Genomic DNA, 26547 nt, shown 5'->3' with positions numbered 1-26547 from the left:
TTTGCACTGTCCAGCTCAACTGTAAACTGCAATGTTTTTAAAATTTTAAAATGGAATTTTAGAAATTTGTTTCATCATGTATGGCCTGATGTACCAATCAATTCCATTTCAATAGTCCTGTACAGCTGTCTTTACTTTGAGAAATTGATGTTGCTGATTGTCTGAATTCTCTGATGTCCAAAAATGTTGTTCAGCTGATCTTTAATTAATTTTTCAACATCTGCTATGAAAATATGAGAATAATTTTGTAGATGGCTACGTTTGCTAACCATGATATCGGTTTAGCTTCCAGCACGGTACATTACCTGATGCAGGAATACAAGAGATACTTTTTATAACATGTGAAATTGGAAGTGGATATGGATATGGCGGTATTGAAGAATCTGACAGACATTTAGCACAGAAGCCTTATGCTTAAATATTACATTTACAGGCGCATGAATGCCTCGCCTAACATCAAGTTATTAAGTTAGACAGAGCAGAATGCTTCTAGTAGCGTGTCATGTTTCAAGATATCTGAGTTAAGATGAGGTATGCAATCTTTATATCCTTAGGTCACAAGCACATGACATTATCCCTGTAGCATATTTCTTAAAGGTATACTGATTATACTGGCTATGAGGTACAACACAATATGTTGGTATTTGCAGAAATGTTGGAATATGATGGAGATGGTCATTTACCAGAAGAAGAATTTTATTATTGCTATGACTGGGAAGGGACAATTTGAGAATGGTCGTGTTGGAAATGGAACAAACAATGGACAACAATAATGCAGAGTGGATCCTTACTTGAGCAATAAGGAGGACATATAGGAAGCACTAGCATCATCAAAACCTATGTGACAGAGATGGGAAAATTTGGGGAATGCTTATAGACAGTGGAGTGAGATGAAGCCTAATGAAGGTAGCTGTGAAATAAGATGTGTTTATTATGGAAATTAGAATAATGTAGAAGTGGGGGCAGGTGGAAATTTAAAGCAATGTCAATAAAATTTTCTCCCTTGAAAAAGCATTGGAAACAGGGAAACAATATACTGTAAAAAGAAAAGAAGAACCAGAATTGAGTGGGACTGAAATGTTACAAAGGGCAGGCATACTAGGATCTATAATGGGTACCCATAGCAACATCCTACATTTGGAGGAAATGACTGGCATCAAAGAAGAAATTGTTCAATCTCAGTTCAGTTCACTCACCAGAGGGTGGTGAGGGCATTGAAAGTTTTCAAAGATCACAATAGAAATTGTTGGAAATATCAGCAGGAGACTCCTTCCTTTTAGAAACACAGGAAAATAAGCTGGCAATTTAGTCTCTTAACATCTCCATGACACCTAGCTCATGGAATTTTAATTTGCTTTGACAGTTAACACTGTTTTTGGAAATAAATGCCTGTTTCTGAGCATTTAAAATATATAATTCTCCTGATTTTAGGAAATACAATTTTTCTAACCAGAGACATGAAATAAGACCTGCGTCTGCATAAATGAAATATATATGAATAAAGATGATCAAGAGTAAGCCATTCATATTCATTATCTTAGACTGATCCAGGGTTAGATTGCATTAAGTTTTATGATGAGATTGATTACCATTTTATTTTTTAAAAAATCTAGAGTCATTCTCAACTTAGTTATTTCATTAATTTTCTCATACTTAAAACCATAACTGTACACTGCAAGTATTGATGTAAGATAATTCAATTATCATAATCTGCTGTAGCACATCAAAATGCTCATGGAATTTCGGTAATGTATAACTTATCCACACACCCTAGCCTGATTAGCAACAAATTTAAATAATCAAAATACAATTTGTATATTTAAAAATTAAAGAATACATATTTATCAAGTACAACTGTGATCTTGTTTTTTTTTGTGCTGCACCTGTCTGTTGTTAAAATGTTCATAACTATTATTGGATTTCTTTATATTCTCATGTGATCAAATATCTAGTTTTTGCCAATATATCTGGGTGCCACCAGAAATTAAAATTGATTCCAAATTAGATGTTTCACACCAAATAAGACACATCAGTTGAATATTTCCGCAGGATCTGTAAGACCAATAACACCAATCACAGGTTTGCAGCTACAAAAATGAATTCTTAAGTGAATACATACATCTAGTTTTTATACTTAGTTCAATTTGTAGAAGATTTTACATGATATGGGTATCTTACTGGTCTGTATTAACATTGACAAAGTAAACTTATAAAATTAACATCCTTGAAAGGACTTTCATTTCCTTCACTGAGGAACTGAATCATATTCAAAAAAATATGGATGGCAGATTTTGCTGGATGGAACCTGTAACATCCTGATGGGATCATAACGATCAACAGAATGGATGTCAAGTCTTTGGATCAACAGGTTAGCCAGTAAAGTGCAAACAATTGTGCTTGATTTATATATATTAATATTCATTTTTTAGAGTTTTGATGTTAAACTAGTGTCAAATCAGTGTTGATCATGTTTTGTGAGAGGATTTAAAATGAACTCGATCAGTCTTTCAGGTAACAGTCTTTCAGAAGCATGAGCCTTCTGCAGTATTAATGTTAATTTGCTTATTCCATGGGAGTTTATGACCAGAGAGAGACAATATTGACCCATTAGACTGCACAGTCTAGGTTTAGCAGATCTAAAAATTTAGTTCCAATGCTTTTGTGCAATTCGAAAGAGACTTAACTGAGATCATAAGCAAATATAGTTTCTCTGAGAAAAAGGAGTCTGTTCAGAGCTATTAGGGAAATAAGTGACATCAGTTAAAGACTGTAGTTTAAGAAAATTCTACATCAGGATTTTTCGGGTAGATTATTAAAAGGCTGGCAAAGTCTAAGCTCTCCGTCATGAGTGTTCAAGGGGAAAGGTGTCACAGTTCACAAAACCAGAACTGAGTAGAAGCAATTAAGTCCGACCTACAGATTTGATCGAGATGAAATTCCCTGAATTTTTGTGAAACTGAGATATGATAGTATTGGGAATTAGGCAGGATTTTGTTTCGCTTTGAGTTTTGAAATCCCTTAAACTGTGCAATACGTAAATTGCTTGGTTTATTTTCTTTTGCCTTATTGTTGGTATGACTGCAGCCGTGTGTGTTTATGTTTCTGTGAAAGACCATCACATTAAATTTAGAAAAAAAAAATCATCCGTCAAGCCAGTTTCATTCTTGTTCAGAAGTAACATTAGCTGGGATCATAAAGCAAGACCAAAATGATTAATTGGTACTGATTTTTAATTAACAGTTATAATCCTAATCTATGAAATTGTGCTACAAATCTATATCACTGCTGTGAGGTGGAACTCCATGGTAGTCCCTAAAAAGTCTCCTGTAAAATTATCGAAGGAAGGTGAAGAATTGCGTACTTTATTTTTAAATGATTCTTCAGCGCTGGTGCCAATTAAGGACTAATACATAATGTTAAATGAATCTGTTGTTTTATTGTTTCACAATAAAAAGTTTAGGTCTTGTACTAATTTAACATTAATATTCATTTTGAGCTATTCATTTATTTATGAATGCACAGAGACATCCCTCACGACTTCTGGTGAAAACTTAGAGTTACTATTCACTTGGCAGCATGCTATTCCCTGAAACAAATACCAAATGAGGTTGACTTTTCCATTATACAAAAATAAAAAAAAATGCTTCATTGGATATATGCACTTTGGGGTATCCTGAATGGTGCTATAAAAATGCAAGCTGTTCCTTTTTTTTCTATTAGAAAGAGAACCAGATTGAATAGACAATATCCACCTACTTCCAGTTGTTCTGTCTACAGCATTAACCTCATTCTTTGCACACTAGCCGAGTTAATTTACAGATTCAATGTTGATTTGAAAGTCAACAACTCCACAGGGATCAGAGGTGCTCATTGCTGTAGCTGGGAGCTTGAGGTTACCATTGAGATGTATTTTTGGCTGTCTTTGTGAGAGCTAGCAGCTGGAACTGTGGTTGGGTATGTGGGGGAGTTGTGGCTGGCAAATCAGACCATTAATCAGATGTTAAAGCAGCAACTCATCTTGGCAGTGCAAGTAATAGCGCAGAGTTCAGCTGCAGAGTTGCTGAACACCGGTTTTGTAGCTATCAGTCATCTGATAGAGTATCACTGCTTGAAAAGCGACAAAACACTGAGTATAAGAGCTATTCTAAAATTTCCATGGTGCCACAGTCAAAAGTTGAATATTGCAGGTGCTGACCTGAGTTTATTTTTTAAATAAACAAGAATACATCTAAGGAGCCATTTCGCAGTAGCATTGTTGGCATTGAATGCAGATTAAAGCGTTGGCAAATTTGAGGCTAAAGTAACTGTAATGGAGCCTAAGTGAAGTCAAGAAATCTACTGTGATTAATTATAAACAAGGTCAGGGTGAAAAGAATGCCCCAAGGGTTGCTCAAAGTAAAGTCTAATGAACTGCTTGGCATGACACCCATAGTAGTATCTATATGACACAGCTACTCCTTACAACTTTACCAGAACGTCTAGATGTCCTCCAATAGAGGGAATGTTGAGATCATGTATGATGAAGTGAAAAGTTAACTGGTCCAACACGAAAGAAAATAACTCCATTCAGGTGGATCTGTGACTCAGTGGTCAGCACTGCAGCCTCACAGCACCAGGGACCAAGGTTCCATTCCACCTTTGGGTGCCTGTGTAGAGTTTGCACATTCTCCTCATGTCTGCATGGGTTTCCTCTGGGTGGTCAGGTTTACACCCGTAGTCCAAAGATGTGCAGATTTGGTGGATTAGCCATTCTAAATTACCCATAACGTCTAGGAATGTGCAGGCTAGGCGGATAAGCCATGGGAAATGTAGGGTTACAGGGATGGGATTGGTCTGGTTAGGATGCTCCTCGGAGGATTGATAGGTTGAAAGGGATTTTATGATTCAAAATTACAGAATTACAAACATTTAAAAGACATTTGGACGGCTACATGATGAGTAAAGGTTTGGAGGGATGTGGCCCAGCAGCAGACAGGTGAGACTAGTTTAGTTTCAGCATGGACTGATCGGACTGAAGGCTGTTTCTGTGCTGTATGACTATGTTTCTATAAGCGGACAGCATTACTAACATTTTTATTTGTTAAAATATTTGCAGATAAGGGTGATTTTGTTTTGAGCTATGAAACATGCATTGCAGTGACTTCACTCAATTGCACATTCTCCCCGTTCTGCGTGGGTTTCCTCCGGGTGCTCCAGTCTCCTTCCACAGTCCAAAGATGTGCAGGTTAGGTGAATTGGCCAAGCTAAATTGCCCTCAGTGATAGAGGTAAATGTAGGGAAATGTGTCTGGGTGGGTTGCTCTTCGGGGAATCGGTGTGGACTTGTTGGGCTGAAGAGCCTGTTTCCACACTGTGGGAATTTAATCTCATCTAATCTAAATCTGTAGTCACAACACTACTATGAAATAGCACCTCAAATGTATTCTTGCTTATTTATACAAATAAACTCAGGTCAGCACCTACAATATTCAACCTATGAATCTGGTACCATAGAAATTTTAGAATGGCACTAATACTAAAAGAGCAGTGTGTAGCATTTCAAGCAGTGAAGTTCAGTCAATAACTAATTGGAGAGATGGTCAGAACCTACCTTTAGTTGTACCATAAGGACATTAGGCTCACTGAGGAAGCTCTGGACACTTTAGGTAGGCTGTCTATCTTGGCAGAACTGGATAACTGGCCCAAAAAAAGGGAGGAGTTTAACAAAGTTATTAACTCATTTGTAATTGAATAAAGCTTCAGATGCTGATACTATATCCACGAATTCATGAAACAAGGAAAACTAGCACTCCTGCAACATTTGCTCAAACTTTTGTATGTCTGCTGAAGGTAGAGTTCAATGCCCCAAAATATGCATAATGTAAAGACTGTGGCCCTATGTAAGAACAAAGCCATTTGGAACAATTGTAACATCTCTCAGCTGAACATCATGGGAAAAGTATATGTTCATCTTGCAGTTGGCAGACTGCCGATCCTAAGTAAATGCATCTACTCCAAATCCCAGTGTGGTTTCAGAAGTGGAAGATTTGCAATTGACAAGATCTTTTCTGTCTAGTAGTTGCAAGAGGAATGCCATAAGAAATTGATTCACCAAGGTATTCAACCCTCTGGTAGAGATGGTCGAATTAACGAGCTGAAAAACAATGGCTGGCCTCTGAAGGTGCTCAGTATAACCTCCTTCCAAAACAAGATATTAACAGAGCAATTTCAGAATCTTTTGAGATCCACAATGGGCTCAAATAGGTTTGCATTTTAGGATGACAATCGCTTGCATATTCTTCTCTCTGTTGTTGTCGTGTACCTTCGAGTTATTTATGCACCAGAATTGATAGAAAGCTATTTAGCCTTGTTTTCCTGAGATCCAAGACAAAATTACACCAAGTCCTGATCAGAGAGTCATTCTATGGCACAATGTCTCATTAACATTCTGTACAAAGCAGCATCTTCAACAGCAAATGGACAGACTCCCCCATGTCTTAGGAATGATTTGGTTTGACCAAGTAGAGTTGAGCCATGAAAATTGTAACTCCAAACCAGATCATCAAGGGTTAATTGGACATGACAATGAACAGTTGTAGAAAGGGAAAAATTACATAGAAAGCAGGCATAGTGCAAAACAGCCTGCTTTGGCTAGGAAGTAACTGCATGACCTTAGCTGGATGGGAAACAAAATACTGTATTGTGCTGTTAACACAGGACCACATAGAAGTGTTTTTCAACTTGTTTTCTGCACAATAGAATGCCTGAAAAAATACTGAAAGCTTTACAACATGGTGATACAGCATGTAACATTAATTTCAGCACAATATTAATATTGGTGACATTTCTCCACTCATTGGACTTTCACCACTGGATTGGGTTTATGAGACCAGGGCCATGGGATTGGAGATAGAACTTCAAGTGCTGCAGATACCATGGCTCCCAAGGAGTCGAAAGGCAGCGAGACTCATTTGCACATGTATGAAGTCAATTAAACTTATCAATTCACTCATTAGTTTGTATATAATAAAGCTAATAGATTCTCTCATTAGTTTGTGTAAATTCTTTTCCACACAAATAAAAGGTAGTTTAAGCTAACATATGAGCTATGTTTTGATGTATTCATTTTAGTCAGACCTTAAAGAACTCCTCAGGTACTTTCAGCATAACAATACCAACTATCAGCATCAGGAAGACAGGTCTTAGTTTGAATGTTGACATACCACCATCTATCCAGTATTGACAATATGTCAACGCAGATTGTTGATGGCTTCACATCACTGAGACTTCACAATTGCCAACATCTGTCACTTGCTAAAATCAACATAAAGCTACAGCATTTACAATATTCATGTCCAAGTTGAGCAAGACAATGTGGAACAATTGCAAATTGAATGAGATCACCCAAATGGGAGTTTACCCAAGCCTGTATCTTAAGTGCACTCCTCTACAATGCAAGGATTTGACAACACATGTTAGGCAAAAGAGAAGGCTGAAGACTTCACTTGCATTTTCACAATCAAATCTTTTGCATCTCTTGGTAGAACAAGCTTACTAACTTGGAGATGATGAACAGCATTAATTCCAACAATATGCACTTATGCTAAGCCATCATCATCTTGGCCCTTTTCATCAGGTGATTGTATCAACAAAACCCTATTGTGCAGTAAATTGGCCACTGCAGCACAATCTACTCGAAATATACACTGCTACCAAAAGAACAATTCATAGCGAGAAATAAAGATAAGTCAACATGAGTATGAAAGATCAGAAAATCTTGCACTTCCTTAATGCTGTCATTATCTACAGAAAATCCAACAGAAACTGCTATGCCAGAGTGGGGCTCAAGAAATATATGGAGTAATGCTTTACAGGATTGTCCACCAAGTCAAACAGAAGACGAAAAGCTCAAAGTTTACAATCTTTACCTCAACACACTACACATTGCAGTCCAAAAGGATTTATTTAAATGGCCTAACAATGCATAAATACATGTGTAATAGTGTATTTCTACTGCAATCTTAATTCATGTGTTTGACAAAGTGTTCTATCAAGGCTGTGTTATGTCATGGAATCTAGCTTGATGGGTGTTACAAGGTTTATCATCACTATGAATCCCAAGAATAAAGCTTAGAATTTTCAATGTAATCTCAACCTCAAACTGGCTTAGTCCACACCATTTGAGTTTGTCATTCTTAACAATACAAAGATATATAACAATTTCCTAATCTTCCTGTAATTTATTTACTATTTTCACTTAATTGCCAACAGAAATGCCATGGAGAGTTGCCAACATGTAGAACTTCTAACTGCACATCACAAGATGAGGCCATACACAGTGTTAGGATTTATTTTACTGTCTTATGCAAGGGAATACCATGGTTCTTCAAATTATTAATTAATAATAGTACCATAACTGTTGCAGATTAACCTTGGTTGGCATGCAAGACTCTTTCAGGCAGACATCTGGCCACACTGCTGTTAGTGGAATTTCTAATCCTGGAGGAGATCATTATCAGCAGGTTGTAGGTCAAGCAAAGTCCCTTGTGACAGCAGCTGCTGTGCCAGTTGTCTTTGGGTTATCTGTTTTGAACAAGATGAGTACTTCAAGGAGAGGATCATAATGCCATCATCTATTTAACTATCTTAGTTCTAACTACCTGGAGGTAAATGCAGTAACATTGTTCAGAAAATACAAGTTAATTCATTCAAAGTGCGTCAGAGTTAATTTGCACAGATGTTTTCCAGATCATCCAGCATAATTTCGATAAAATATTGCTAACAGCCCAGAAAGAAACAAAGAGATTGGCCACTTGCATATTTTCCTGCATTTGTAATGATCTTCTGAAGTAACTGTGAGAGATTGGAGAATTCTTGAAGAAATTCTACCTTCTATAATTTTCCACAAATGAGATGCATGGTAAATAGTTTGACATTTCCCCAACTGAGTATTGCTATCCTAAACTTCTGACTGTCTTTACCAAGCAGGAAGTCAGTAGCAGTTACACACATCAACTGCAATTTACAGTTAAATCCCAGTTTCCCTGGTTTAAAATGTCAAAAGTAAAAGCATGAGACAAGTAAATTGATACCGTGCTTTGAGTCACGTGAATATGTTCCATTTCTAGTTTGAGTTTCCTTTGGGAAGTCAGTACAATATCTTTTTAAGGTAATCTCAAACATACAGAATTTAAAATCACAAACACTAAAATGTCATCTCTACTGTTCTTGTTCTCAGTGAAGACACAAGTGAGATCTTACATATGACAATATTCATTAAATAGGCCCTCAACAGACATACATAGTGTTAGTTCCAACCCCTGAGGAAAATAACTCAATCTGTTTCATTCTCACTGATTATGCTCATGTCTAGATTTTATTCGTAGTGCATTAAAATGATTTGACACTGCATTACCCTCTGGAAACACAGGACTCAGAGCCTGCTTGAAACCTGTGTGGTGAAGTAGATAGCTAATAATCAGGGGGCACAAGCTGCTAAGGGTAAATAGTTATAAATTACAGTACAGCAGATGCCCTTTATAAGCGCCTTTGAGATGCATGTAGAAAGCAGAAGTGGGGGAGAGCTCACTGCAGCTGTAAAAGGAGAATGGACAACAGAATTTATTACATTAAACGTTTAATATAAAAAGGTCAAAATATATATGGGCACTTTTGTAACATAGAAAGTTAGTCATAAAGTTGAGGCCAAAAGTAAAGGTTTACAAGCTTGTGAAGAACACAGACTGGAAAATTCAATTAAACAAAGTGCTAAAAGAGAGATGCTAACTTGTAGGCTAAGCTATAATCTTTTTCATTTTTTTATTACACTAAAATGGATTAAGTTGAGTGAAGTTCATGACCATATTTGGTTAATGTATTACTTGTATAGACTAATAAAACTGGCCTTTTATTCCATGCTTCTGTGTACAGGATTTATGCTATTTTCAGGGCAGATATTTTAAGAGCGGGAACAGTCTGTAACCCCCTTCCTTGATACATTGTTGCTAATCTGTGCTACACATATGCAAGTTTTAACACATTGAGTATTATAATCCTTTACAAACATTTTATTATGTGATGGGAATTAACGTGGAAATTTCCTCAGCTTTTTCTGTCAGCAGAATCCTCTAGGTCATCAAGCAGATCATGTGGCAAAGTATGGTAGACAGATACATTTTTGCAAGAAGGATTTAGAATTGACCAGTGTTGGAGATTTGCCTACAATCTGGATGATTCAATCATTTGTGTTTTATACTCTTTCACCATAGCTGCAAGCTATAATTAAATCGGCAACCATTTTAAGCTGCTCATACAGATCTCAACTGCTCTATTAAAGGTTCGCCCTCGAGCAAAATTTGAACATTCCAAATGTATGCTTCTATAATATTTATGTATTTTTAAAAAATAAGATACATAATCTGAAAGACAAGTCATACGCAATACATGATTTACAATTAGAAATGCAACAATATTTGATCCTAAGGCCAAACTGAGTGTAGGTCATGACTAAACCTGGTTCATTTATCTCTTATTTCAACTATTAATATTCCAAATTTTCCTATGTATCCCTGTTAAGAGAATGTGCTATTTTCAGAACTGATAATTCAAGAGAGGGTAGTGTCCCCTTTTGTTTGCATTTTATGTTGAGTGAAGTCACTGATGCACTTGGAATCAGCCAGTGAATGAGCCACATTCTATGTCTATCTGCTGGAAATCCTGATGTCAATCTGAGAAATGTCAGCCCTTTCCACAAAACATGGTTAACCTCATCCTTCAAAGCTAACTCAAAAAATAAAATAAAGTTACTTCTTTTCAGTGATTCTGTGCCTCTTCCAACTGTACAAGCACCCCTTACAGCAATCCCTCACCAAACCAACATTTGTTTTCTTCTGCCACCAAATATGTATCATCAGGTTTTAACATGGAGAGTCCATGCTTCAGCCCTTCTACATCATTGAATGCTTAAGCTATGGGCAGGATATCAAGACATGATGTAGCCAGAAGACAAAAAAACAGACAGTGCTGGAGAAATTCAGCAGGTCTGGCAGCATCTGCACAAAGAAAAGCAGAGTTAATGTTTCAAGTTCAGTGACCCTTTGTCAGAACTAAAATTGGCTGGGAAAGAGTGTTATTTATGCTGATGATGAGATGTAGGTTTATTGGATAGAGTATATGAAGTTAGAGTCCAGAGAGAGAAAGAAAGGTTTTGTTTTAAGGTGTCAAAATTGCCAATATAAAGTTACTCCTGAAATAAAAAAAATTTTTTGCTACATTAATGAAATATATAATATAATGACTTATTCATTAAAAATAGTTCCAAAATTGCTCTATGCGAATAGTTTTCTATCTGCATCATTGGGTAATTCCTGATGTTTCTAGCAGGCATGAACAGTGAGTACCAGAGATGCATTGGAAAAAGTTAGAGCACATCTCATGTAGTTTCCTCGTTTTTGTGGATTCCATATAACTGACAGTCACAACAATCTGAATTAAGAGCTAATTTCAGCCACTTTGTCCAAATCATTCCTTTGGTAAACTATTAAATTTATGTAATGGGTTTCTATCAAAATATTACTGAAACTGCTTTCCATTAAAATTCTCATATACATACGGCATATTTTATAAAAGCATACATCTTTGTGGTTCATAGGCATTTTCCCATCGGTCAAGAATTTCAGAACTATTGTGTGAACAGCAGAATAGAAAAGTAACTTTAGTGAACAATATTATGATTACGAAGAAATTAAAAGATGGAATGGAGAGCCATTACATATGGTTCATTGACAAGCTTTGATCAAGACAGGTAGTAAGCATGAAGGCTTAAGAAGGAAATGCAAGTGAATAGCATTAAGGATGGACTTTTAGTTTAGCTAAACCTTTTCTCAGTTTAGAAGAACAAGCTGATGGAACATTTGACCTAAAATAAACTGTTATCAGGCAAAAAGGACTTGTCAATAATTCATTCAGGAACACTCAGTAAAAATAATATGAAGCAAGAGTCTTTGAGTGAGTTCATTGCTGTGGATGTCGGAGGGAAATCACTGACGGCAGATCCTCATGTATGGTCTTCGGCAGTTGTAAATCATATGAAGGCATAAGACAGAGATGAAAAAAAAAACAAGATGGAACTGTTTGCACATGCCAGTCATCTGTCCAATCTGGACTACTACTCATTACTTGTCATAAATGTAAGTTTTGGTGATAACTTTGTGTTATATCTCATTAAACTCTGATTAAACTCAACATACCCACCTGTCTGCTCTAGTTAATTAGGTATTTAAAGCATCTCTTTTGAAGGATTAAATCACGAGGAGATGTCCTATCAACAAATGCTCAAGCTCCTAAATATTTCCCATCTATAAATATAGCATAATCCATGATCAAGCATCATAAAAAAGGAACAGTGTGCAGCTAGTCTGTCACTCAAACTTGTTTTTGGGCACGAAACCTCAAAGCATTTTAAAGTTGAAACCATAATGTATCTGCCATGTGTGAAGCCGGATCAGCAAATGCTGTCATGGTTGCTGATTAAGGGACTCAACAATGAGAAGAAAGACGTCTACTGAAGGAAATCATGACCTCTATTCTCACTTCTCGGGGACTTTGCTCCCTCAGTGATTCTTGGCCTCTGGTAGATGCTTCATTGCTGACCTGGTGGCATTGCGTACCTCTTAAAAGGCAGGAACTCCACCTCCAAGAACATTGACCCAGCTGCATGTTTTCCAGAGAGGAATTTGACAGCAAGATGCAGGGCTGTTACCAGATGTCCAGTCAAAGAGTGCCTGAGCGCCTGCGTTAAGAGTGCCTTTTAAATGTGTCCAGGACTGTTGCCGAGATTTTTACTCTAAAGGAAGAGACAGTGTTAGATCTAGCTCTGGGAACTGATGTAGGATAATTAGGTAATGTAAGTGATGGAAAAAATGCCAGAAGCAATGATCAAAATGTAATTAAGTTCAATATGAAGTAGAACAAGAAGTTGTACGAATAGTTGAGATATAAAAAGTTAATTAACTGTGATTCAAAAAGGGAAGTGAAGCCAAACAACTTGGAGTCAAACATTGAAAATATTCAGCTAAGAGATGATCGAGGTTCAGACAAGATACATTTTTTCAAGGTGTAAAGTTGGTATTGAAAATACCATAGTTTTTTGATTGTGTGGATAGATTAAAAGTACAGTCATACTTTGAAAGGAATATGACAAATAAAGTGCTAGGATTACAGGAACGAATGAAATAGCATATGACAAATGAGAGAAAGAAAGGAAATCAAAATCTTTAAAAATATAGCATAGTAGATAGCACAGAGTGGCATAACTTGACTGTGATTAAAAAGGGAGAAAATGATAATCCAGGCAATTCTAATGAAGTCAACCAAACAAGAAGAATATCCAGAAAGGGACGATGCCAGAGATTATCATTCTAGCCTTTCCCTCCATCCATAACACCCATGATTTATTTTTTGTCTGTTTCTGTCATGTGTCATGTATGGGTTCAGGGAATGTTTATCAGGGCATTAAAGTTTTAACAAGTAGAGTTACATGCTGATGATTCATAATTGTTTACATTGTAACTAAACTCTATTTATTGTAATTTACCGTAATTTTTGTTCAGTACAAAAACCTGTTCTGAGCTTTTTCGCGACCTGGATTTAAAAGTTAAGTAAATTGGGAATTCTATATATACTTTAAAATTTTTAACTTCTGTTACAACTCTGGGAATAGCGTAGCTTGATATCCAGTGTGCTACCTCAGTGAGGCATGACACAGGCAGAAATAAAATCATATCTTGCTGTGCTACTGCTACCACTTATTTCTTCTTCTCTTCAAGAAATTAAGAAATGCTGTTCTGTTTCTGGTTATAACATTAACTCTAATACTGGATAAATTTAATTAATAAATATGGCATGTGGATGGGAAGCTGATTAAAATTAAGAACTGATTTTTGTATAACATGTTTTCACAAAACTTTGAAGGGAAAGAAGTACTTTTGAGTGCATTTATTCCACTAATGTAGAGAAATGCAGATATCAGTTTGAACAAAGCAATGCCCCACAAATAGAAGTAAGAAGATAATGAAATAATCAGGTTAGTGAAGGTTGTTTAGGTGTTGAATACATTTAAAATCCCCTTTCTGCCATAACATTCAGCAGGAAGGTCTCTATGACTTCTCTCACTTCGGTCTTCATTTGCTTAAAGAGCCATTAGATTATACCACATGTCACTCTCTTTAGTTAGGCTAAAAATCAAGCACTGCTGGGATATCGGGGCACAACTCACCTTGCAATGTTTACTGTGACAGACTTAGATAATTTTTTTTAAAGTCCTATATTTCACACTTCTCAGGTGAAAGGCAGGAGGTTTAGAGGAGACTGGAGGAAAATTTTCTTCATCAAACTGGGTGAAATGTATTCCCTAGGAGAGTGGATGAAGTAATATTTGAAATCCTAAGAAGTGTTTGGATGATACTTGAAGTGTCATAGTATTCAACACAGTCTCATGCTAGAAAGCGGTACTAAAGTAGGTTTAGTGTATTTTTGGCAGTACAGACTTGATAGACTGAAGGGACTCTTCAGTGGTGGATCATTATATAATTGTGGACAGAAACAGAAAAAGATCTTTGTTTATAAAACAAATACAATGGTTGTTGATGGATTGCTGCACTTTTTGGAAAACTTAACATTCATTATAGATACTGTTTTCATAGTTGCTGATTCTGGTAGTACTGGAAAGTTTGCAGACATGCTGGAGTAAAGAGCTGTGTACAATGATTTGGGAACAAATAGCTGATGGGTCTATGAACTGGTGATAAGCTGTTAACAGCAAAGGCCTTCAGACTGCTCACTTATGTGATTGGTTCCCATTTAGATAAACAACTTGGGGCTGTGAACGAGATAGTGAGAAGCCATCTCATCTCTGCAGTCTCTGGAGCTGTCTATGTTCTCTGAAGAAAACAGCCACTTTAAGCCTGAAGAAAACCCCCCTATTTATTTTTCCTTCAGCAGTTGTTCTAAGCTGTGACTTTTAGTTAATAATTCCAAGACTTTATAAATGTGAATCACTTTTCCTGTGCCTCTTGCAAACAAGAGGAATATCCAGAGAAGGAAGATGCCAGAGATTATCATTCCAGTCTTTCCCTCCATCCATAAGACCAATGTTTTATTATTCATCGGTTTTTTTAGTGTGTCATGCATGGGTTCAGGGAATGTTTATCAGGGAGTTAAAGTTTTAGCAAGTAGAGTTACATGCTGATGATTCACATTTGTTTACATTGTAACTAGGCTCTATTTATTGTAATTTATGGTAATTTTTGTTCAGTACAAAAACCTGTTCTGTGCTTTCTCATGACCTGGATCTAAAAGTTAAGTAAATTGGGAATTTTATGTCCACTTTAAAATGTATAATGTTTGTTACAACTCTGGGAATAGCGTAGCTTGATATCCAGTGTGCTACCTCAGTGAGGCATGACACAGGCAGAAATAAAATCACATCTTGCTGTGCTACTGCTACCACTTATTTCTTCTTCTCTTCAAGAAATTAAGAAATGCTTTTCTGTTTCCTGCTCATAACATGAATGTTTTTGTTCTCAGAGCAAGTGTGATAGAGACATAGGGAGTTCGTGTGAAACATCAAAGCCAAAAATATCTAGATTAAAAAACAACACCCAAGAATTTAATATCCACCTCACAGTTTGAAACTGAGTCCTACAGATGGGATGAAGAAAGCTTTGTCCTTGCACAGCTTAGAGGTTTGAATCATGTCAGAAAAATGGGAACTTGTGGCAAACAGATTTTGTATTGCGGTTTTTAAGAAGTGAATTTGAAAATGACGTTTTTTTGTTGAAACGTACCACAATTATGTTTTAGATTGATCAATGAAAATTAAGAAATGAATTGATTAATGGGATAATAACATCACCTTTAACACTATTCTAACACATGACACTGCAAATTAGGGTTAGGGAGAAGTCAGTTTGAGATCAAGAAATGGTAGAGAAGCAAATTACCAATATATATGTAACAGTGAGAACAGCAGCTGTGAATATGAGATATCACCAAGCAAGCATTGATTACCAGTAATAGGAAGTACTTTCTAATAATAGTAATAAAAGAAAACACTTTTTATTGTTTATGCATCACGAGCTGGATTATAATTAGTGCAAAACAACCAGGACGTTTTCATTTCTTGTTCCTTGCTTGTTGTTTTAAACCTAGCAGCAACCTATCCACCTGATTAGAGTGGAAAACTGTGTACAAGTAAGTTGTCTTTGTGAACAGAACACTTCACATTTTTAATTATTTTTTCCATTATTTATTTCTAATTCAATCCTCTATGTCCATTCAGCAGCATCAGACAAATTGGTAATCAAAAACAGAATAATTATGACTTGTCTCACCTCAACATGTTGCCATTGTTCTGTTGTAATAAATGATATCAATTTCAGTTCAGAAAAAGAATTATGTGTTTCCACTGATGTAATTAACTATTTTACCAGTGGTGAATTTAGTTGCTTAATATTTCAGCTCAGATGGACGGTAACAAGATTGAGACTGGAGCTGAACTGGAAAATGTGGGTAAATGTTCCCATCTATATGCCTATTAATTTGACAGAATATTTACAAGAATGGCAGGCTGATGACCAGAACAGAACTTTCCCCAAAACTCTGTTCACTTGAATTAATTGATGGAAAGTTCGAGGGAGGGAGGGGATTGCGGAAATCTCAATTCCAGAAAAGCTCTTTGATTTCCCATCATCCAATTACCCCAGGCACAGAAATGAAAATAAATCTGTTCTTGAGTGATGTACATACTAGATTGACATAGACAGCATCTAATGGGAAAAAGATTCAGAGAGTAAAATCTAGTAAATAAAATGAGCAGCTGAGAAATCTTCAAATATAAATTAGACAGATAAAATGGAAAACAACAGATCAACCAAGTTTCATTTGTTTTTGAGGCTAGGCTTGACAGCTAATAATGGGCTGATTTCTGATTGAAGTGGTTCCTACAGTTATAGTGACCCTGGGAAGAGCATTGTGTTTAAACAGATAGCAGAGATTGGTTACTGACAAGGTCAGTACTTGGAAATTGGTTTTGGTAAGTCTGGGAGAGAACCTACATTCAAGCAGATGGTAGTTGTTGAATTGCAATTGATGCCTTGCAAAGAGTCAATCAGTCTATCAAAGTGGAACCAGAATTGGAGTTGTTCTTTTGAAATGTGCATTATGAGGAGATGGTTTGGGTGCTGATGACAAGTCGGTAGGAAGATTTGAAAGCTCCCTGCCTTATCTGCTACATCAGCGTCCAGAAGTCCAAAGAATAGAAAGTTAAGTTAGAATTATTGTTGCCTTTGCTGGGTGAACTGAAAAGATAACCCTGATAAAAGTTTCAAAGAAAGCAGTCCACATCTGTACTTGTGAAATAATACAGTGTGAAAGCCATGTTTGTTTGCTTGTCTCTGTCTTTTGTATGAATGGGGTCTGAAACCAAAGCTTTTGGGTTTAAAGCTTGGGTATTAGTCAGCTTACTGTGTTTAATTTTGTCTCTGCTAAAGTTCTGAGCATTTAATAAATCATTAAGTCTTTTGTTTGAGATATAAAACCAGTGTCTGGAAATTAACTATTTGAAAAGTCTGGCATTGGGTTTCCAAAAGTCTGGTTGAAACCATTGAAATTACTCTTTGGACATTTTTGACAGTTTAATTTTACTGTGTTAAGAATACAGAGGGAAAAAGACTGATTTAGTTTAGCTGTCTATCTCTGTGTCACAACATAATTGGGGGTGCAAGTCCTGGATCTTGAAATGCGACGATATAAGTCTGGAATTGGATTTTAATATGTAAAGTGGATGATCAGATAATGGGTTTATATTTAGACTTAGGATGGCACAGGAAATTGTTGGAGAATATTTTAATGTTTCAGAAATTTCCTTGGTACAATTGCAGGATATGGCTAAAGTTAAATTAGCAGAGTTAGCCAGCAGACTGGACAAAGTAGCCAGAAGAACCTAAGTATGCAAACATTGTAGATTTAATCATGTGTTTAGTGGAAAAAGAGAGACCAGGTGGTACATCTAATATACTACCTATATCAGTGAACATCAAGTTGCAGTTTAGGTGAATGGGAATGAGAAAATTGGAACTGGAATTCCAAAGGGAGGATAAAAGAGAAAGAAAGGGAATTCCAAAGAGAGTTACAAATTTAAAAATTGAAATTTCAAAGGGAACAATATGAGTTGAAAAGAGAGGAAAAAGTGAAAGAGAGAAAGAAAAGAGAGAATATTTTAGTGTTGTCATAAGTTGGGCTGTGTGCTTTCAGAATGTTGGAAATTGCAAAGTAGACCCATGGGACATATAGGAGTTAGTAAAAGTGAATTGTAGAAAAGAACACAAAGAACACAGATGAGATTATAGCTGTAACTATAATGAAGACAGCAGCGATGAAGGAAGTTGTAAGATAGATGAGAGGTGTGCACGATTTTTGTCAAAAGGAATGGTAACTCCTTTTTCTTTAGGTGAGGTAACTAAATCCATAACCACACTAAAAGAAACTGGGCTAGCACAATCAGGTTTACCGAAGAAAGAATTGATTTTCCCTCCAGCGAGTTCTGACCAAATTAAGGTATAAGTAAATGGAACTGGTGGAGAATATATTCCGATTCCATTACATAAAGTACAACTAGAATGGGATTTGTTATCAGGAGAGGTAATTGTCAGAGTAGTAAACACATTGCCTGTTCAGGGAGCAGATTTACTTCTTGGTAATCATTTTGCAGGACTAAATGTAATAGCTTCACTGATTATCCTTTATCACCTGCTGCACAGAACCTGGTTTTATCTTTGTTCTTGTTTCGAAGTAATTCAGCCACAATCTCCATGTCTCTTGCTATGACCTACTTGGGAAAGTACACTGATATGGACGAGGATAGACCACTCAAAACATTCTTAAACAGGCAGTCCAGACTGTAACTTTGCAATTTGTTTCGGTAAGTGTACAGTGAAAGTTACCCAGAGTAGGTTAGCTAGGTTGACTACCCAGTTTTAAAACAGACAAAAATTTATTCACAAAATTACAGAATGAAACAAAAGAACTGAATATAGAAAACCCACAGAACTCAGTCTATTCAAACTAGACTTAATTAAACTGTTCCAAAAATACGTAGTTCCCAATAAACAATCCCCTTAAACATAGAGTAAACATGAAACAAAGGCTTACAGGTTGCAATTAGAAGGGCAGAAGGAGAGAGAGAGAGTCCAGCAGCCACACAGCCCACTACTGAACTGCCTCAACAACAAGAATTCAGCTTCTAAAACTGACCACTCTCCTTTCATCATAAAGGTTACATCTAAAACATGAAAGCTGTGGTCTAAAGTCTCAACTGTTTACGTATAAGCAAAAAACCTCTCAATAAACCCTTTCATTTCTGTAGCAAACCAGTCAATTCGGAACCCAGACTGTTTATGACCCCTCGGAGAAAAACCAAGGACACAATATCCTTGAGAAAAGGCATAGGTTTAGGAAAATGGACCAGCTTTGTGACAGCACCAATTCTCAAACCTCACTACTCCCAGTTTGAGCATAAATGATTTCATAAAAGATAATGAAGGAAAGCTGTGTGCCAAACCTGAGAGAATGGGTGAGATTCTGAATGATTACTTTGCATCAGTGTTCACTGAGGAGAGGGATATGATGAATCTTAAGATTAGAGATAGAAGTTTGATTAGTCTGGATCACGTTGGCATAAGTAAGGAAGATGTGTTGGGCATGCTAGAGGTCATTAAGGTGGACAAATCCCCAGGACCGGATGGGATCTATCCCAGGTTGCTCAGGGAGGTGAGAGGAAATAGCTGGGGCCCTGACAGATATCTTTAAATACAGGTGAGGTGCTGGAGGACTGGAAGGTTGCTCATGTTGTCGCCTGTACAAAAAGCGGGGTAGGGATGTTCCAGGTAACTATAGACCAACGAGCCTGACCTTGTTGGTGGGGAAGTTGTTGGAGAGGGTACTGAGGGATAGAAAAGAATGAGCTTATCAGTGATAGGCAACATGGTTTTGTACGGGGGAGATCATGCCTTGCCAACTTAATAGAGTTCTTCGAGGAAATGACCAAGTGGTTAGATGAAGGAGTTGATGTCATAGTAAGGCGTTTGATAAGGTTCCCCTTTGTAGACTAACGGAGAAAGTGAAGTCACATGGTGTGCAGGGTGTTCTAGCTAGCTGGATAAAGAACTGGTTGAGCAACAGGAGACAGAAGTAGTTGAGGGGAGTTTCTCGAAATGGAGAAAGGTGACCAGTGGTGTTTCATAGGGGTCAGTATTGGGGCCCCTTGTTTGTAATATACATGAATGATCTAGAAGAGGGAACTGTTGGTATGATCAGCAAGTTTGTGGAAAAATGACAAATGTCTTTCAATCCAGACAAATGTGAGGTAATGCATTTGGGCAAGTTTAATTCTAGAGCAAATTATACAATGAATGGAAGAGCCTTGGGAAAAGTTGATGGGCAGAGAGATCTGGGAGTGCAGGTCCATTGTACCCTGAAGGTTGCTGCACAGGTGGATAGAGTGGTCAAGAAGGCGTATAGTATACTTGCCTTCATTGGATGGGGTATTGAGTATAAGAGCTGGAAAATCATGTTAAAATTGTACAAGACGTTGGTTCAGCTGCATTTAGGATATTGTGTACAGTTCTGGTAGCCACATTACCAAAAGAATGTGGACACTTTGGAGAGGGTGCAGAGAAGGTTTACGAGGATGTTGCCTGGTATGGAAGGTGTTAGCTATGAAGAGAGGTTGACTAGGTTAGGTTTATTTTCACTAGAAAAAAAGGACATTGAGGGGCAATCTGATTGAGGTTTCCAAAATCATGAAGGGTATAGACAGGATGGATAAAGACAAGCTTTTCCCCAGGGTGAAGGATTCAATAACCAGAGGCCATGCTTTCAAGGTGAGTGGTGGAAAGTTTAAGGGGGATACACGCGGCAAGTACTTCACACAGAGGGTGGTGGGCGTTTGGAATGTGTTGCAGCAGAGGTGGTAGAGGCAGGCACAGTAGATTCATTTAAGATGAGTCTGGACAGATGTATGAGTAGGTGGGGAGCAAAGAGATACAGATGCTTAGGAATGGACTGACAGGTACATTTGGATTGGCTCAGCCTTGAAGTGATGAAGGGCCTGTTCCTGGGCTGTAAATTTTCTTTGTTCTTTGTTCAAAACTATGAAAATCCCTCATTTACCTGTCTATAAAAATTGAATAAGCAGAACATTGACCAGGTTCCTATACTTAACAAGAATCAGACAAGTAAATTCCAATCATAAATAAACACAATGGATTATCAACACATGGTTGTACATGTTAAAAGTCTCAGCCTCTGTACACACATACAGACAGACCCAGATAAAAATAAAACATCTTTTGTGGATGGAAAATAAGTGGGAAACACAATTCAATCGCACCAGTCTACAGGGTTTGCTAAGATGTTCCTTTTGGCTTGCTATGACTTTGTGATTCGATCTCCATTCTCCACATTTTCTCATATTTTCACAATAGGAACTGCCCACAACTGATACAGTAACTACAGAAAGCATTGGCACAAACCAATTAGCTACCTATTAACCACATCTCACTCTGCACGCATACCCTCTTGCCAAGCCATATACAGAGTTCTCCACAAAGTAGCAATGTCAATACCATACACAATGAGTTTTAATAACTTCTTTTCAAAAGTGTAGCAATCCCTTTTATAGTTGTTGATTTTAAAAAATCCATTTTCCATATTAGTCCACAATAAAAAATAGAGGAAATGAAATCATGCAGTCTTGGCAGTGGCAGGAAGGCCGATAGTTAGCCTTCCTGGGGCGGCATGGCGCCATGGTGGCTCAGTGGTTAGCACTGCTGCCTCACAGCATCATGGTACCAGGTTCAATTCCAGCCTTGGGCAACTATGTGGAGCTTGCACATTTCCCGTGTATCTGCGTGGGTTTCCTCCTGGCGCTCCAGTTTCCTCCCACAGTCCAAAGATGTGCAGGTCAGGTGAATTAGCCATGCTAAATTGCCCATGGTGTTAGGTGCATTAGTCAGAGGGAAGTGGGTCTGGGTGGGTTACTCTTCAGACAGTCGGTGTGAACTGGTTGGGCCAAAGGGCCTGTTTCCACACTGTAGGGAATCTAATCTATAATTCAGACCCTAAAGTGGAAAACTATGGCATTGAAATAGTGGATCAGGCTTGATCCTATTGAATGGTGCAGCAAGCTGACTGACCTACTTCTGTTCCTAATATCTATGTTTCTAACTAATGTCCACTTGCCTTAACCCATTGCTGCATGCTATGGAGGGCTCACCATGTGCAATAGATGATAAAAAGGTCCTGGAATGTTTGCAGGCTCATAATGGGTGAAGGCTGGGGCATATTCCTTATTCAAAGGCACTCAGTGTTGGACTGAGAGACTCAAATTCAGGAAGTGAGGAGGGGCTGTTAAAGGCTCTCTCTATACCTCCCCCAACCCGCCTCCCTTACTCCCCCTGCCACCTGTCTCCATCCTGCTACCTGTCATATGTCCTTGGATTCCGCCTGGATCAGAGGGCTCGACTGACTATAGGAAGCCATATATCACCCAGTGGTACTCCTGAGTCGTGTAGAGTTGCCAGCCTCTGATTAGTCATTAATTCTGAGAAATCAGGCTTTCAGCTCTTGTATGATGGATTCCTGGGAAAGGCCCATTGCTGCCTGCAAAATAACTGAGCTGCACAAGATACTGCAATTTTTCTTGAAAACAGATGAAATAGCAGGAGCTGAAATCTCCCTCTTCCCGATGACTTCACAAGAGTCTGCCCAAAGAGTGTGCTTCGAAGGATCATCTTTTGTGGATGAACAAGTCAGACTTAAACGAAGCCTTAAATAGAAGATGTATGATTAAAATTAGCTTTAACAATAAAATCAATAATGTAGAAAATGTAGAGATGAACATGGGGAATAGAAAGGATAAAATAAATTATGATAAGTGCATGACGGTTAATAACAAAAGAAATCATCAGAGATTTGATATTCAAATTAAAAGTAAAGGATGGCTTCATTGTCATTGCACTAATGAACATGTTTCATTTTTTACATTTAGAAGTGAGAAAGTCGATGTGAGAAGGAGATATGAGCAATTATTAGCAATAACTGTATCAAAGTAATTGGTCCCAAATCTCCTCTGGGCCTAATGTGAACAGCTTTTCTGCCTTTGACATCACATGGAATGTCTATCCTGACGAAGTGGATGTAATGATGTGGAGGTGCCAGTGTTGGACTGGAGTTGACAAAGTTAAAAATCACAACACCAGGTTATACATAAAGCTGTTGGCCTATAACTTGGTGTTGTGTGATTTTTAAACTTTATTCTGACGAATTGACAGACCCATGTCCACACTTATAGTTTTGTCAAGTTCACATTGACATCTGACATGTACAAATACTAGAATCAAGAAACCAACAATTAGTTGGAAAATCAGAAGTGGTATCACCAGGAGAGACACTGAAAACAAAGTAAGGATGGGAGTTTGAAAAAAGACAAGAGTTCTCCATGGGGTGGTGGTGGTGGTGGTGGGGGGGGCAAGGGAAAGAGGTGATTGCTCTTTGCTGAGAAGTCTCAGAACCCAGGTCCTGGAGTTCCAGTTTTCAGCTTCTGAAATACATTGTTGACAGTCACTCTCAACCTGGAGAATATTATAGTGATATAATAAACACAGCCACGCAGAAGACCAAATTCATTCTTAAGCTTAAGCATTATTAGGAATTTTTTTTTTAAGCTGTCTGTGGATGCTGATTGTAGCAGTATTTTCCCGCAGCTAGAATTCAACCAGCATCGCATCCAGCTGAGAAAGGAATGTGATAGAGGAAATTCAGGGCATATTTGGTTGTGGGGCAACAAGAACAGGACAGAACTCTTTTTTTCCTCATCCAACAGTGTCTCCAACGACATAGTACAATTCCCACTGAACTGTCAGCCTGGTCTACATGCGTAATTCTTGAAGTACAAATCAAATCCATAATTATCGAAAGTCAGTGGAAGCAGAAATTAGGAGAGGTGCTAAATTGACGTTCAAATTACCATTGCTCCCTTACAGAGGAAAAGTGAAAATGACCAATTCAGAAGAAAGAAGAACTTTTTTTTAATTCAGAGAGCGAAAGGAGTATAATGCAATACATTGAAAAGTGAGTTGAGAAGATTTGTAGCTCAGGTTGAGGTTTTGGATGTAGGTTTGCTCGCTAAGCTTGAAGGTTCAGTTCCAGGTAACATCTTTGTTTGTCTTGTCCTAGGATGGATGGATGGAGGGACAACACATCCATCCTAGGACAAGCCAAAGACATGCACGAGAATTCCTAGAAGCATGGTATTCCAACCGGAATTCTATTAACAAACACATCAAGCTAGACCCCATCTACCACCCCCTGAGAAAAGGAATAGGAAGTGACTTCACCACAGGAAATAACATCACCACAGGAAATCACATCACCAACCCAAAGAAACCCAAACATATAAATGTAAAGCAGGAATTTTTTCAGCCTGAGGTCCACTGAAAAAATACCTAGTAGAGTGACAAACGTCTGGAAATGAACCTTTAAGCTCAGCGAGCAAACCTACAACCACTACATTGAAAAATTTACATTTATTTATAAAAGCACTGTATGATACAACACAGAAGAAGGCCATTAGTCCAAATATAATTGTGCTGTAATTTTGAGAAGAACTACCAGATTAGCCCCAATGTCTCTGCTTATCCTCTTCAGTAATTCTGCATTTCTTTCTCCTTCAAATATTTATCAATTCTCTTTTGAAATTATTATTACATTTTCTTCTAACACTCTTTAAGGCAATGCATTCCAGATAATTTTCCTCCCACCATCTCCACTTCTTGCAATAAATACCTTAAATCTGTGTTCAAACCTTCTGCCAGTGCAAAGGTTCCTCTTTATTTACCCCATCACATCCCTTCTTGACTTTTCTCACCTGTAGGAGATGTTCCCTTTACCTTTTCTGCTGCAAAGAGAATGGCACTCAATTTCTCCTCCCTGATTCCAGTGGCATGAATCTTTTTTGCATCATCCTCAACCATTCTAAGGTCCAATGCATAGAACTGTTTGAAAATACTTCAACTGAGGCCATAACCAGTGAGTTATAAGAGTTTGTATCATTTTTATCGTCCATGTTTCGGCAACAACCCTCTCAACTTGCCTTACCATCTTCAAAGATTACAGTACTAATGGGGGCTCTGTTCTTGGTCCTTGATCCTTATAGTCCAATATTAATTTGCTGCCTGTTATCGTTATACCTTCCAAAATGTATGGCTTTCCCTGTGTTGAAATGTGTCTGTCAATTCTCTAAGTCTGTCAATGTATCCATGAAGTCTATTATTATCCTCCTTGTTATTTCTTACCATTTGGGATTTTGTATTACAGTTGTCCTTATGTGAAACTTCTATTCAGTCTGAAACACAGACACAAACTGTTGCATAAGATTTTTTTTGTTTAACAATATCCAGAGTGGAAAAATCTGAGACACACATTGAGTACGTACAGAATTCAGTTATCTTTACAGATGCTATGCAATATGAAGATATAAAATAGATATAAATATGATGCAGCTCAGCCCACTAGTTCACTACTAATGTAAGCATCAAGATGCTTATGCTAAATATATTGCAAGACATTTCAAGTTGTAATACCATAATACCCTGTTGCCTATGATTCTGGAATTTTCATTGGGCAACCCCTGATATTAAAGTACTGCACCAAAGAAGAAGTTAGTTTTGTATGATTACCAATTTAGATTTAGACTATTGCCTTTATGCTGACATGACTTAAACACAATTATTAAAAAGTCCAAATGTGCATATCAAATCTGCATTTATCAACTTGTCCCCCAGAACATTATACATTTAAAATGACTCTCTAAACTAAAGTGTTCAAAAATGACAATTGCTATTAATGAGCTGGGTACCTATCAGTATTGCAGTTTGTATAACAATATTCCAAAGCTAGAAAAATGTCAATTTCTTTAACATATTTAAGGAGCTTTGCAATCATAGTTTCAAAATTCAAAGATTGGAAAAGGAAGTGTGCATGCCTACAACTTGTCATCTTTTATCACATTATATTGCATTACCATAAACTTAAAAAACAGACACAGCAAATGGATTATGTACATGAAGTCAAAGAATATTGAAGTATTTTTCTGAAGCAAAGTCCTCGACATTCGTGATTCATATTTGGTAATAATACATGTTTAGTACTGAAATTACAATTGCTTTGAAGGCAAAAATGAAAGTATGTATAACAAAGAATTTTTTATAACTGTGTCCAGCACAACAGCGATTCGCAAATAAATAAAACACCCCTACACATTAACTCTATCTTATAAATGATAAAGATGTGTGTTATCTGAACAAAAATGATTACATTGCCAAAAATTTACCACTGCTAGTATTTCAACTGTAGTTCCATAATGGTTACAAAGGGAGGCAAACCTGGTCCCATACAATCTCATTTTGCAACGTAACCAATACATTTCAGACTGAGACATTCCAATAGCTCT

Source organism: Hemiscyllium ocellatum, chromosome 26, assembly GCF_020745735.1.
Source record: "Hemiscyllium ocellatum isolate sHemOce1 chromosome 26, sHemOce1.pat.X.cur, whole genome shotgun sequence".
Lineage (NCBI taxonomy): Eukaryota > Metazoa > Chordata > Chondrichthyes > Orectolobiformes > Hemiscylliidae > Hemiscyllium > Hemiscyllium ocellatum.
Note: the sequence above shows the minus strand (reverse complement) of the source record.